This window comes from Acanthopagrus latus, chromosome 17 (genome assembly GCF_904848185.1).
Source record: "Acanthopagrus latus isolate v.2019 chromosome 17, fAcaLat1.1, whole genome shotgun sequence".
NCBI classification, from domain to species: domain Eukaryota; kingdom Metazoa; phylum Chordata; class Actinopteri; order Spariformes; family Sparidae; genus Acanthopagrus; species Acanthopagrus latus.
The window spans coordinates 17245439-17257697 of record NC_051055.1 but is presented as its reverse complement, the minus strand read 5'-3'; the positions used below and the strand labels follow the sequence as shown (position 1 = coordinate 17257697).

The 12259-nt window shown below is 44.0% G+C and overlaps 1 long non-coding RNA gene across 3 annotated transcripts in view; it reads right to left on the bottom strand.

The window, feature by feature from the left end:
* The window catches only part of LOC119005766, a 175962-nt gene that overhangs the window by 72597 nt on the left and 91106 nt on the right, over window positions 1-12259 (bottom strand). For all 3 annotated transcript variants that reach the window (XR_005070573.1, XR_005070572.1, XR_005070569.1), the window contains exon 4: window positions 2485-2585. This is a non-coding gene — a long non-coding RNA (uncharacterized LOC119005766). The remainder of the gene's footprint in view (window positions 1-2484; window positions 2586-12259) is intronic.

The window sequence follows — 12259 nt, the reverse complement described above, 5'->3', positions numbered from 1 at the left end:
ACGTGGAGGTGGGGGGTAATGGTGAACACACTGACTGACAGACGGACAGCGCTTGTGGGTGAAAGCCACCATGTTGACTGAGCCACTACTTCCTCTACAATATCCACCAAAAAAACATACTCTGTAGTATAGCAGTGTAGTGAAATGTCAGGCTCTAGTAAATCATCATCATTGTGCCCAAAGTGTCCCAGTAAGCCATGACAGTGTGACAGTGAGCCAGTGTACACAACACCAGGACTTAAACCATGGATCCAACAAGAGAAAACTGGATACAGCGTCAGCGGTGGAGCCCTGTTTATTCCTACGAAAGCTGCTCAGTGGCATATGAAGCCAGAAAAAACTCAACTTCCCGATAGAAAATCAGCCAGATCTTCCACGCTGCGATGTCCAAAGACTACACACACCCAGAGACTACCTCTGGCTAACTTCTAGTTTAGCTCCCAGCTGACTTGAAGAGGAAGAAAATGATTTAATTGTGCAGCTCTATGAGACTTTTCAAATGTTACTGGACTAATTTCTCAGGGGTCATTATTTCTGGCCATCATATGATGTTGTAACTACATAGTTTGGCTGCTATTGGCTATAAAGCCTGGTGCTCTTCCTACGGGCTTGACTGAAACATCTAAATGGAGTTCGGCCATTTATTCGTGTCATTTACACCAGTGATTTTTCTACTGTGACAAATGACTCAGTCAACGAACAAACAAGTGCATCTGCTGTAGTTATCAGAGACACATATCAGTGACACATTTAAGGACGTTTCTGAAATCTCAGCGTATTTCTTAGGTCTTCATTATAAAAACCATTTGACCATGTGACCATCTAAGAAAAGATTTCTGTGTCACTGTATTCCACAATAAGAGGCAGCAAAATAAATCTTCATAAAGTTAAATCCACACATACACAAAAAGGCAGCCTTGATGTTAATCATGAGAGGATAAGAACCTGCTACCTCTGTGTATTTCCATACTGCTCAATGCTATATGATCCTGTTACATGCATTATAGTGGCCAGTTCAGGCCAGTTGAGCCTCGACTGATTCGCTGTACTGATTCCTCTACAGCAAACAGGGCCAATGATTGGATATTAAAACTGGTGAACAACGAGCGCCCTTCCTGTGGTAAGGAGCCAAACATTTTAAAGGTTGATCATAAGGGTTGAATTTGTTAAAGATTTGGTTCCAAGGTCATAAAAACTGTTTCTTAATGTTGCAACAAGGTCAAGCGAGAAGGAGAGGTGAGAGCAACAGTGCAGCATGACGAATATGGAAAACAGGAGCAAAAGGATTAGCGCACACATCTCCCACCTTCCCCTGTGCACACACGAATGCAAGGCGTACAGTACACTGCGTTTTGAATGTAGCAATACTGGAATTGGCCGCCACGCACAACTAAGCAGAAATGTGTCTGGAGCCGAGGCTGCGCTGTGGTCCCTTCTGTTCTCTCTTTCTGCGTGTCACCCCGCTTCTTCCTCTCTTTGGCTCCTTCTCTCCCGCTCCCGTTTGCCTTGTTTCAGAAGTCAGCATTCTTGTTCATGTTTTCAGCTCCAGTGAGTCACCCTTCTGTATCTGTGTGTGTGTGTGTGTGTGTGTGTGTGTGTGTGAGGCTGCTATTTCAGCACTTTCCAGCGCTATCGATTCAAACCAGCCTGCAGGGGAAAAACCAGGCCCCTTACAGCCACACACACACACACACACACGAACACACACTCCTACAGTTCTTCAATTTAAAAGAAAGACGGACACTCGCTCACCCATAAAACATTCGTGCGGTAGTTAATTGTGTGTTTGTAACGTTTTCACAGAGCTTACACATGCTTGTGTGTGCGTGGACATTGTGTTCGTGTGGGTTTATATGTTTGTGTGACCTTCACTTACAGTACGACAGACCCAGCAGGGAAGGGAAGAGAGGAGTTACGCACAAACGGTCTGATGACTCAATGCTACACTAAAGCCTCTCCTCTGTGAGACTGGTGTGTGCGTGTGTGTGTGTGCGCATGTTAGTCGGAGAGAAAGAGGGTATGTTAATGTGTGTCGATTTGCAAGGTTAAACTATTTTTGTATTTCTGTTTACATGTGTGTGGTGAGGTGCGGAAGCACGTGTACAGTTATTTGCATGTGTGTGCGTGTGTGTGTGGTCAGTTTACCGCACGCTATGTGTTGAAAACAGTTTGAAAGCAACTAGAGTATTTGTGTGTTTGCTAGTGTGGAAGAGAAAGCAAAACACAAACAGATGTGTGTTTCCAGTGAGGCTCGACTGTGTGTGTTTGTACTCCCAGTCAAGGTCACGCACACACACACACACACACACAAACAAACACACACACACACACACACACAAACAAACACACACACGCACACAAACACACATACTCAGTGGACACACTCTAATAGTTACCTGTTTGTATTTGGACACATGTGTTGCATATATGCATGCAGCCCCTACACACACACACACAAACGCATACACCCACTGATACACTCACCCTCCAGTGCCTGAGTGAAGGAGACGCAGCAGGTGTGGGTCAAACCAACAGAGCCACATCACACCTCACAGCGTGGCGTACTCCTCCGCCGCTGACCTCAGCTGAAAATAGAACCAGGAAGTGGTTATTTCAGGAGCTCATTTCCACCCACAACGGGGGTAGACCACAATTAGCACAACATGTCTGACTGCCTCCTACTGACGCTCCACTACTGACTTCAGCGGAACCACATGGAATGTGTTGAACATGGTGTTTATGCTTGGACTTGATGTGGGATCACTGAAACAGCCGCTGAAGTGCAGCCTTTGCTTCTGAAGGAGATACCAATTGAATCAAACACGATGTATGTATATTACAAAAATCAGGATTTGTGTCCTTCATCTGTACTGTTGTTATCAGTTGTTATGGTGTGTCAGTATTCTTCAAACAAACAGCATCTGAAAGCCTCGCCAGACAAGCCTGACAATAAGAAACATGGCAGAATAAACACAGCACCTTCCACGTGGTCGGGGTTTCTCGTGTCCCCCAGCACAATCTGTCCCACTTGCCAAACAGTGACGCTTTGGGACGGCAGCTGACCCAACCCACAGTGCCAGTATTTGACGAGTTGGGAACGGGAGGCAAAAATCAACTCTTGTACAAATTCAACGTTGAATAAAGAATAAAGATTGTGCAGATACAGCATGTCTAACGTTTCCTTGCTGCGTTATGAAAAAAACCCCACAACATAACCTATACAGCTTTTCTGTGGAAGCGTTTCCAACATGAGGGACTCGTAATGTTTTTGAGCGAAAGTCAACCGGGTCACTGGATGAAGAGCTGGAGGAGGACGGGGCGGAGGAGGTGGAGGAGGGTCGCACGGATGGCTGAAACGTCAGCTGACCGCAGAGAGGAGTGCGGTTTAAAGTTTGACGGCAGGGACATGATTGGCTTATAGTGTTCGGGGGCGGAATCTGGTTGGTTGAATGCGTAGAAAGTACACAAAGAAGCAGCCGTGTCAGGTGAATGGAGGGAGCAGAGGGAGAGAAGTGAATGAAAAGAAAGTCTTCCTGATTGAACTTGAGGCGGACATGGGTGTAGTCACATTTCTACATGCAGCACTTGAGCCAGTTCATCATGTTTGATGAAGCTGATCATACTTCTAGCATGGTCCTTGTGTTCTTTGGGTTGCCGCCACATGTTGGGCTGCCTCACTGTGAGTTTATTTGGATGAAAAGCATCAGGCAAATACATGTAATGTAATATAATGTAAAAAAGAAATTAAAAAAAGAGAGAGGCAGCTTGTGATTGCTGCTGAGGGGCATTATGGTGTAAATAGAAATTGTTGTAAGAGTCCAATACCACCGTACGTAGCTCCTGATGTCACTCTCTTTGTCTCTCTCTTTCACCTGCTTCAGGTTTTAGTTTCTATTTCCTCTCTATTATGTCCTCTCACTCATCCTCTCTCTCTATTCTTCACACCATCCCGGTCCCTTTATACTGTTTTCCTGGATTTACCTCTCCGCCTTTGTCGCTACCTCTCGTTCCCTGTACTTGTGTTTTATCCAGCATTTTTTTTTTGTCTTGTTTCTCATCCACTCTTTACCTTTCTCTGCCTGCCTGTTTTCTCAGCGCTTGGCAGGGGGTTCTGTCTTCTCTTGCCGTCTGTGTTTGCAAGCGAGTTTACAGTCTCTGTGTGTTCACTCATCTGTGTGCTTATTTTTATTCTTTTTTTGCACATTCATGCATATATGAATGTGTGATGGCTGCACTTAAACAAGCAGTGAACCCCCCCCATCCCGCGGTTGGAAGATCAGTCCTGAAAAGGGGACTATATGATGATCATTGAGAAATTATACCTTCGAGAAATTCGCCATTCATTAAAAAGTACAGCTTTTGAATTTTACAAGGTCTATGGAACATAAAGGTAGACACACATATATATGGACAAATATAACTAGGATGTGGCGCGCTATGTTTATCATAGAATTATGTACAGTAGTGTTGGCACGGTCGGATATACTTACAAAAAAGCATGATAAAAAGTAGCAAAACTCGGAAGTACCCACTGACAAGAGCTGTGTCTCTTCATCTCAGTGGCAGTAGATTAAAACTTTGCCAATAAAAACAGTATATTTGGCACTTGATTTAATTAAGAACTTGTTCTCAATGCCAGCCCTACAGTCCTTTTATTTCTTAAAACACCATTATGGAGATGTGTGATGTTTTAATACATCAATGCTTGTACGCAAAGCAGACTTATTTTTTTTCCCTCATCAGACAAGAACACTACAGATAAATGCTCAGGCCTGTGGAAGCTGACAAATCACAGCGAACTGTGTTTTCGATGAGGGGGCACCAAAAGACACAGGAACTAATATGGAGCAATTAGGCGACAGAGGGTGAATAGAGGTGCTGCAACAATAGATGGCACGAGAAAAATAATGAGTTTCTTGAGCATTAAAAGTGTGTAAATGTTTGCTAGCAGTACATGGATGAACCTGACAATGAGGATAATACGGGACCCTGAAAGGCATTGTTTAATTTCTGTAATCTCAGTTGACATAATTTGAACACAATTTCTATTTTCATCAACTACAATTCTTTTGGACAAAAACTATGCCACTTATGCAAAGATATTCATGACACATTTACAATGAGATGAAACAGACATTATTTCATCATCATTATTTCAAATCTTTCAAATCAGATTGAGTTCATATATCAACAGCAAGTAGACACTTCTGGATCCACTGGAATGCACCAGTAGCTTTGTGTGTTCACCAATACAGAGTTGGTGAAGATTTCCTGTGTGAACTGTATGTGCTTATCCAAATACGTCAAGTATATCCAAAAACATGAAATCAAGCAGTGGGGAAAAGATTGTGTTTTTCGTTTGTCTGTCTGTGAACACTTTCAGTATAATCTGTGCACATAATGGAACACTGTTGTTTTTTGTGGGGACGCCACAAGTCACAGTCAGAAATTGTGGTTTGAAAGATTGGATCCGAAAATGAACAGCGGCCGGATAATCTGTCTCCGAGCGTGTGTGTAAACAGTCAAGTGTGTATTAATAATGTATAGCCGTGATAAAACCTGTGTATATCTGTTGTAAAACTGGATGACTGCATCGATGGCCGCCTGCTAATCTTGCTGCTTTGGTTAGTCTCATCCTCTCGCCGTGCCTCTATAAGGAAACGACCGCAGAGTAACTACAGTATCTCACACATCGCACACGCACGCACACACACACACACACACACACACACACACACACACACACACACACACGGAGCATCTCCTATTCTGCATTAATCTTTAGAGAGAACATTTAGACTGCAGGAGGAAATAGTGTCACCGTCAGCCAGAGCTCCTCTATTGAACAACTTCTCACTGTAAACTGATGCATCACCAATCTCGGAGACGGCGACATCACTGGAGACGTGCCTAATTGTTTTCTTTTTTACCCCTTTTATTTCGCTAATCGTGAAACAATTAAAATCCATTTCTCATTTCCTTGCTTGCGGAAAGCTGCGGAGAAAAAATAGAAAGCGTAAATTCTGTTTTTGTTATTGGATTGAGTCACTTGCCAAACTGATTATGTCCCCGCGAGTGCGTGGTACAAAGCCCCAGATAAAACGCTGACGAGCTCTGACGAACGTTTCCATTTTTCTTCGGGTTATGCTGATGCACAGAATTTTTTTCGTAATGCATCTATTGGTTTGCGTAGACTATGGTGATATACAGGTATACAGCAATAAAAATACAATTGCATTCAAACTGTCAGTCTGTGTGTGCGCGATCTCCCTTTTTCCTTTCCCTGCATCTTTCACTGCAGGACAACACTCGGCTCTGCCAGCGATTAGCTTGCTTTAGTTTCCACCCACGACGAGAGTTGTGTTTGTGAAGCCCGTCAGGCCTGTTTCTCTCACTGAGCTGTAACCTCTTGTCTCCATTGACTCAGTTAACCTATACACCGATGCTGCTTGACGGCTGTCTATCCTTGAAAGAAATGAGCGGATACTTTAAAAGACAGCCAATAAATCATTTTTTTAAAAATGTTTCACCACGAATCTTAAATGTTTATAATAATGTGTCCAGACTGCTCGAGACAAACTTTTGCCAGTTGACCAAACAATCTCTACAGGCGGTTGATTCAGTCGCTGTTCTGCAGCATTTGATGATATCACATGATCTTCATCAGCAGTGGGACTTATTTCCATTTCTTCTGAGCACTTTAAAGACTTCTCATTGAAGTTGCGTTTCAAAGATCCCTCTTTACTTTGGAAACAGCGGACGCTATCTGCTGATGAAGATCGTGTGATATGATCAAAAGCTCCAGAACAAGAACAACGTGCTGTGAAACTGTTTCGTCGACTCCTGTTTTGAAGGTCACACACTTGCTTTCTTGCCTAGAGTGGGATGAAACGAACGATGTCCATTAAATGTGAAGCTGTAGCCAGCAGTCAATTAGCTTAGCTTAGCATAAAGACGGCAAGCTAAGTTCTGCCCAACGATGAGAACATTTTAAAAAGTGTAAAAGTAACGGGACAAGACTCCAGGAAGCCACAGTCGCCAGACAAGAACTTGTTTGGCGCGTAACCCCCCGGATAAAACCACAAATTGTCTTCTTTACTTGTCAAACAAGATATTACTTGTTGATTGGTGAGTTTCAGATGAGTCTGATTGGTTGCTTTCATAGGTTGGTTTAGTTAGGTCAGAGCCCTGTATCGTCATCTTCATGGACCATTGTGTTTAAGCAACGGCGATACTATCAGCCAGGTATTGTAAACCAATCAATAAATCGTGTTTTAACTACACACTGCCGAACGTACATACGTATTTCAAATTGCCTGCTTAGAACTTAATTGAACTTTCTGAAGTCTCTGTGAATCACGTAACAATCTGCGTTTTGAACTCCTGTCGCGCAGCTCTCTTTATTGAAAGGCTCTGGGTTAGGTTTAGGCATGAGGAATGAGATTGGCTTATGATTTTCTAACCCTACATCCAACCAATCACATGCAGATGAGGGTGAAGGCAACAAGACAGTCAGAGCAGGGTAGGTATCAACAAGAAAAGCAGTATGATCCATGAGTAGGTGTGCTGACTGATGATAGCGGTGTACTGATCGTCTCCCGTTTTTCCCCTTCAGGAAAGACGGACCACCATGCAGTTAAATCCTGGTATGTCTTTGACTCCCTAAGAAACCAAAATATCCAACTTTTTTTTGCCTTCAGGCAGGAGAGCCTTCACTCTGTTATGCCCAAACTCAGCTAGTCAAGTTCATGCCACAGCACCCGTCACTCAGTTTGAGTGATTGGCTCCAACGCAGTGAAACGAGTGAAATCACACTGTCAGCCACAGAAAAAGGAGGAGGAGATGCAACACACACATTTTCGGGGGGGTCAATTGTCTCTGAGAGGTGCTGTAACGTCCTGTAATGGCCAATAGCTGCTGTTACATGGACAGTTATTAAGGTCATCATCCCTATTTTCATTATACATCGATCCTCAGAGCCAATGGTATCATACCTAATGATTTATTGCAACTCCCCATCCTTACTGGAAACAAAACTTCCCATCACCATTTGCCTAAAAAGATTGGCCTCAAGACAAAACATGCAGACACAACTAGATACTAAGAGCTCTTGCGTAGCCTCCGGGCTCCCTGCTCTGGTTGTCACGGTTTGTTTGTTATACTGTATGTCTGGATACTTAGCGTACTCTGAGATATCAGTTTGAGATGAGAAGTCGGAAGTTCAGCTCCTGCATACGTCTTCATTCCTGTACTGTATGTATGTCTGTTTGTCAGCCACCAGCTCCACACCTCTCTGTTCCACATTTTTTTCAGTGTTTATCTCCTTCATATCTCTCTACCCACAGAAGTGTGGAGATCTATCTTCTGCTTCCCCTCCACCTTTCTGTCTCGGCTCATGTGTCTGCTTTAGGACTGATAATTAATCTCAGATGGAACTCGGAGCCTTTCTCCATGTTTACATCTCCTGTGTGTATGTGTGTGTGCGTGTGTGTGTTTGTGCGTGCCTCCTAAGTGTCAGTGTGTGTGTGTGTGTGTGTGTGTGTGTGCGCGCATACAAGTGCGTTTCACACTGTTTCTGCTTACATTTATATGCATGTGTGTGTGTGTGCATTTCTGTGTGTGTGTGTGACTTGGTAATTTGATTAACGGGTGTAAACAGTTAAGCTAACGGTAATGACTACCAAGCAGTCTGCTGCTGTAGCCAGTGGGCTTCATACTGATTACTATCATCATGAAGATAAACCCATGGAGCAGTGTGTGTGTGTGTGCGTGTGTGTGTGTGTGTGTGTGCGCTTGTGTGTACACAGTATGCTTGTAAGTAATGTCTGTTTGTGTGTGTGAGCGTGTGTGTCTCTGCAATAGTGCGTGTCTATGTGTGTCAGGCCAGTGCTAAGGGCTTTACGCCTGTTTCTCTCTCCCTCTCTCCCTCTCTCTCTTTCTGTTTGTGTGTGTGTGTGTGTGTGTGTGTGTGTGTGTGTGCTGAAGCCAATCTCTCATCTATTATAGCTCAAAGAGAACTACAGCAGGCAAAGACAAACTGCCAAATTCCAACCATTAACACCACAGAGGCTTATAATGAAACAAACAGTGACAGTAAACATGTTGTCCATGGCCAATGACACAGACTCCCTGGAGACTCAAATATGCCACAATGCAGAGATGATGCTCGTGGCGCTAATGTGGTTAAAATGTAATCAGAGGTATAAGTGAATGCGTACCCAACACGGGGGTGTGTGGTGTTGCTGCTGGCTGTTTCGTGATGTTTATCACTTCCTTCACAGTTCTTGGTTAAAGGGAAATTGCTGTATTTTTTAAACCTGGGCTTCTGTTTGGGTGCGTAAATCATTCACACTTACCAACTGTTTTGGAGTCGGTCCAGCAGGTTACCTCAGGTGGCAGCTGCTAAAGGGCTGCAGCGGCTCCAATGTAATCCTTTGGGGCAACTGCGACAGTCAAGGTCACAGTTTGTTATTCAAACTGTTGCAGGAAGACAATGGTGGAAACTTGAGTCAACTTAAACTGCAACTAAAAATGTCCCACCAAAGTCTTGGCTGAATGTTAAACAGATTTTGACGATGAGGCAATCACTGTAAAGGCTCACCTCGCAAGACTTCTCCTTCACTTGACTTCACAGACTTAGATTTCTCGTTACAAAGAGGATCTTATTATTCAACAGAAAGAAATTGCTTCAGTGATGATGTCACACACTTGGCATGACATCCTCAGCCTGTCATTGGCAAAACTAAGCGCTTTTATTGGACGTAATATTGTGGGTTGAAGTTGCCCCAAAGAATTACATTGCAGCCCTGTCGCAGTCGCTGGCTGAGGCGAAGTTTTGATGGGCACGAATCAATTACACACCCAAACATATAAATACAGGGCCCAGGTTTAAAAATATCAGAATTTCCCTTTAAAATACATGATAGGACAAGAGTTTAACCAGCGAGCCTGTCCTGTTGCAGTAACACCACATGTCCTCTATATGAAACAACATAAAGGTTGCTGGTCGTCCAAAACACATTCAAGCGTTTCCAATCAACAACCCTCGGCAGGATGACGCTTGTTTGTCAGCGCCTTCAAAGAATGCTGTAAAAATGATTCATGCTGCTTTTTAGAATCAGTGGTAGTAGCCATGATTTCACCAGTCTAGCAAAGTTTTTCCTTAGTTCATCTTCTCTGCCTCATAGCCAACTTTTGTTCAGACATATTCTTCATTAAAAGCTACTGTATCAGCTTAATCACGACATTGGTTTATATATCTGCACATATTGGAAAGGACTGCCTTTTGGCTGTCGGCTGTAGTCTTTGCGGTGAGTTCAAGTGCAGCATTTTGTCTGAGATGCAAGAGACGTGAGGTGACGCAGCAGTCGGCCTTTGTCGAAGGTAGTTATTGAGGTCAGTTTGGTGTGTGAGGGCCGTGGTTGAAAGTGACAGCATGCGAAAAGAAGTCTCAAACACCCCGTATGCACAACCACCCACATGGTCCCTTTTCCTGAGAGGTTTTGCAGCACATTAACAACGTCATAGTAAATCTCCCTCGGCTTCTCACAGACAAAGGTCAGCATCTGCACAGCCACGAGCGGTTACATGCGAGTGAAATGTAAACATAGGTGTAGGTGTTTAAAATAATGACCGAAGCTGATGAGTATAGCGGGAGTGACAAGACAAACCTGTGGAGTTCGAGTACTGAGGTGTGATAAATTTTTCCCAGTCGTTATGTGGGAAATCTGATGACAAATAGGTATTTTTTTATGCGGATGGACAAGTGGATGAATGTGTTAAATGCTCAGGATGTGACATCCACTCAGCCATCATTTGTAGATCGACGTCTCCTGTTGGTAGTCCAAATCGATTTCAAAACTTCAGATTTTTCAATTAAATTCAATTCGATTTGATTTGATTTGATTCGATTCAGTTCAATTCAGTTGAATTCAATTCAATAATATGAAGATGAATTCTAACTGTTTGTGCAACAATTTGCATCAATAGCCTACTTATACAGTTTAATCTGCAGTTGAGTCGTATTCTGATGTGTTCCACAATATGCTCCTCTGCTCCCCTCATGGCTCTCTGCTCAGCGTTTAGGTTCACACTACACACACACACACACACACACACACACTTGTACATGCCACGTGCACAAACACAGGCATGAAAGCTCACAAGCAGAGACGCTAATAAACAGAGAACACACACACAAACACGCCAGCACTCGCACAGTGGCAGAATGCAACTGGGAGGCTGCTCCCTTGCCTTGCCTGGAGAGGGAGAAGCTTATTATGGAGCCTTATTGAAGGCTTCAAAGAGTTTAAATTAGGGTGGAGAGGAGGGATTAGGAGACGAGCAAGAGAAAGAGGAGGGGAGAGGCAGAGGAAGAGCGGGTAAGTGAGAAGAAAGGAGGTAGATAGAGGGAGGGAGGAAGTGGGAGAAGAAAAGAGGTACAAATAGAAAAGAGAGGATAAGATGGGAAAGGGGACGAGGGGAAGTCGCAGAGAGGGGAGGGATGGAGAGGGCACGGGGGAGGAGAGAGACAAATGGGAGGAGGTGAGTCAAAGAGTTTGCTGGCTCACGCTGATCTTACAGTAGACGATGTTTGAAGTGATTTCAGAGTTTATTTCCAAGTGGGAGTCACAACACTCGCTTGGAGTGAAACTAAAAGTCACAGCGGCCTTTTTCCCTGTAATGGCTGTTCTCACAAAAAAAATCTAACACATGGCTCTGTGGGAGACGTGTGGCTGCAGGTGCAGCGGATGAAACGGTCCATCCAGTGTGCGCAAAATCGAGTACAAACACAAGATGCGTAACCTTGGCGGAAGGAACAAAGAGGGGCACACTGGAGCAGCCTGACAAACTCCCGCAGAAGTGAGAATATCTATTTATCACTTGGCTGCAGGATGTTTTTCAGCTGGTTCTACTTCTGCTCCTGACCTGCACATTACTGTTAATCAATAAATGGATCATCGTGTTTATGCTTTTAAACCTCAAGTCTTTCTGACTCTGGAAATGATGCGGCTCAAAGTTCTCTGCAACATCAACCTGCAGGGCGCACAGCTAACGTTTGCCCGATGCTGACACAATTCATTCGGCATTGTGTTGAGTTTGAATCTGGCTGTGTAACACACTGACATAAATCACGGGCTGTGAATAGGGAGAGACGGAGGACAGAGATGAAAGGGAGGAACGAGAGGAGAGAGAGAGAGACGAGAGGGGGACAGAGAGCGAGTGGGGATGGGGTTTTTCGCTGGAGGGATGGAAAAAA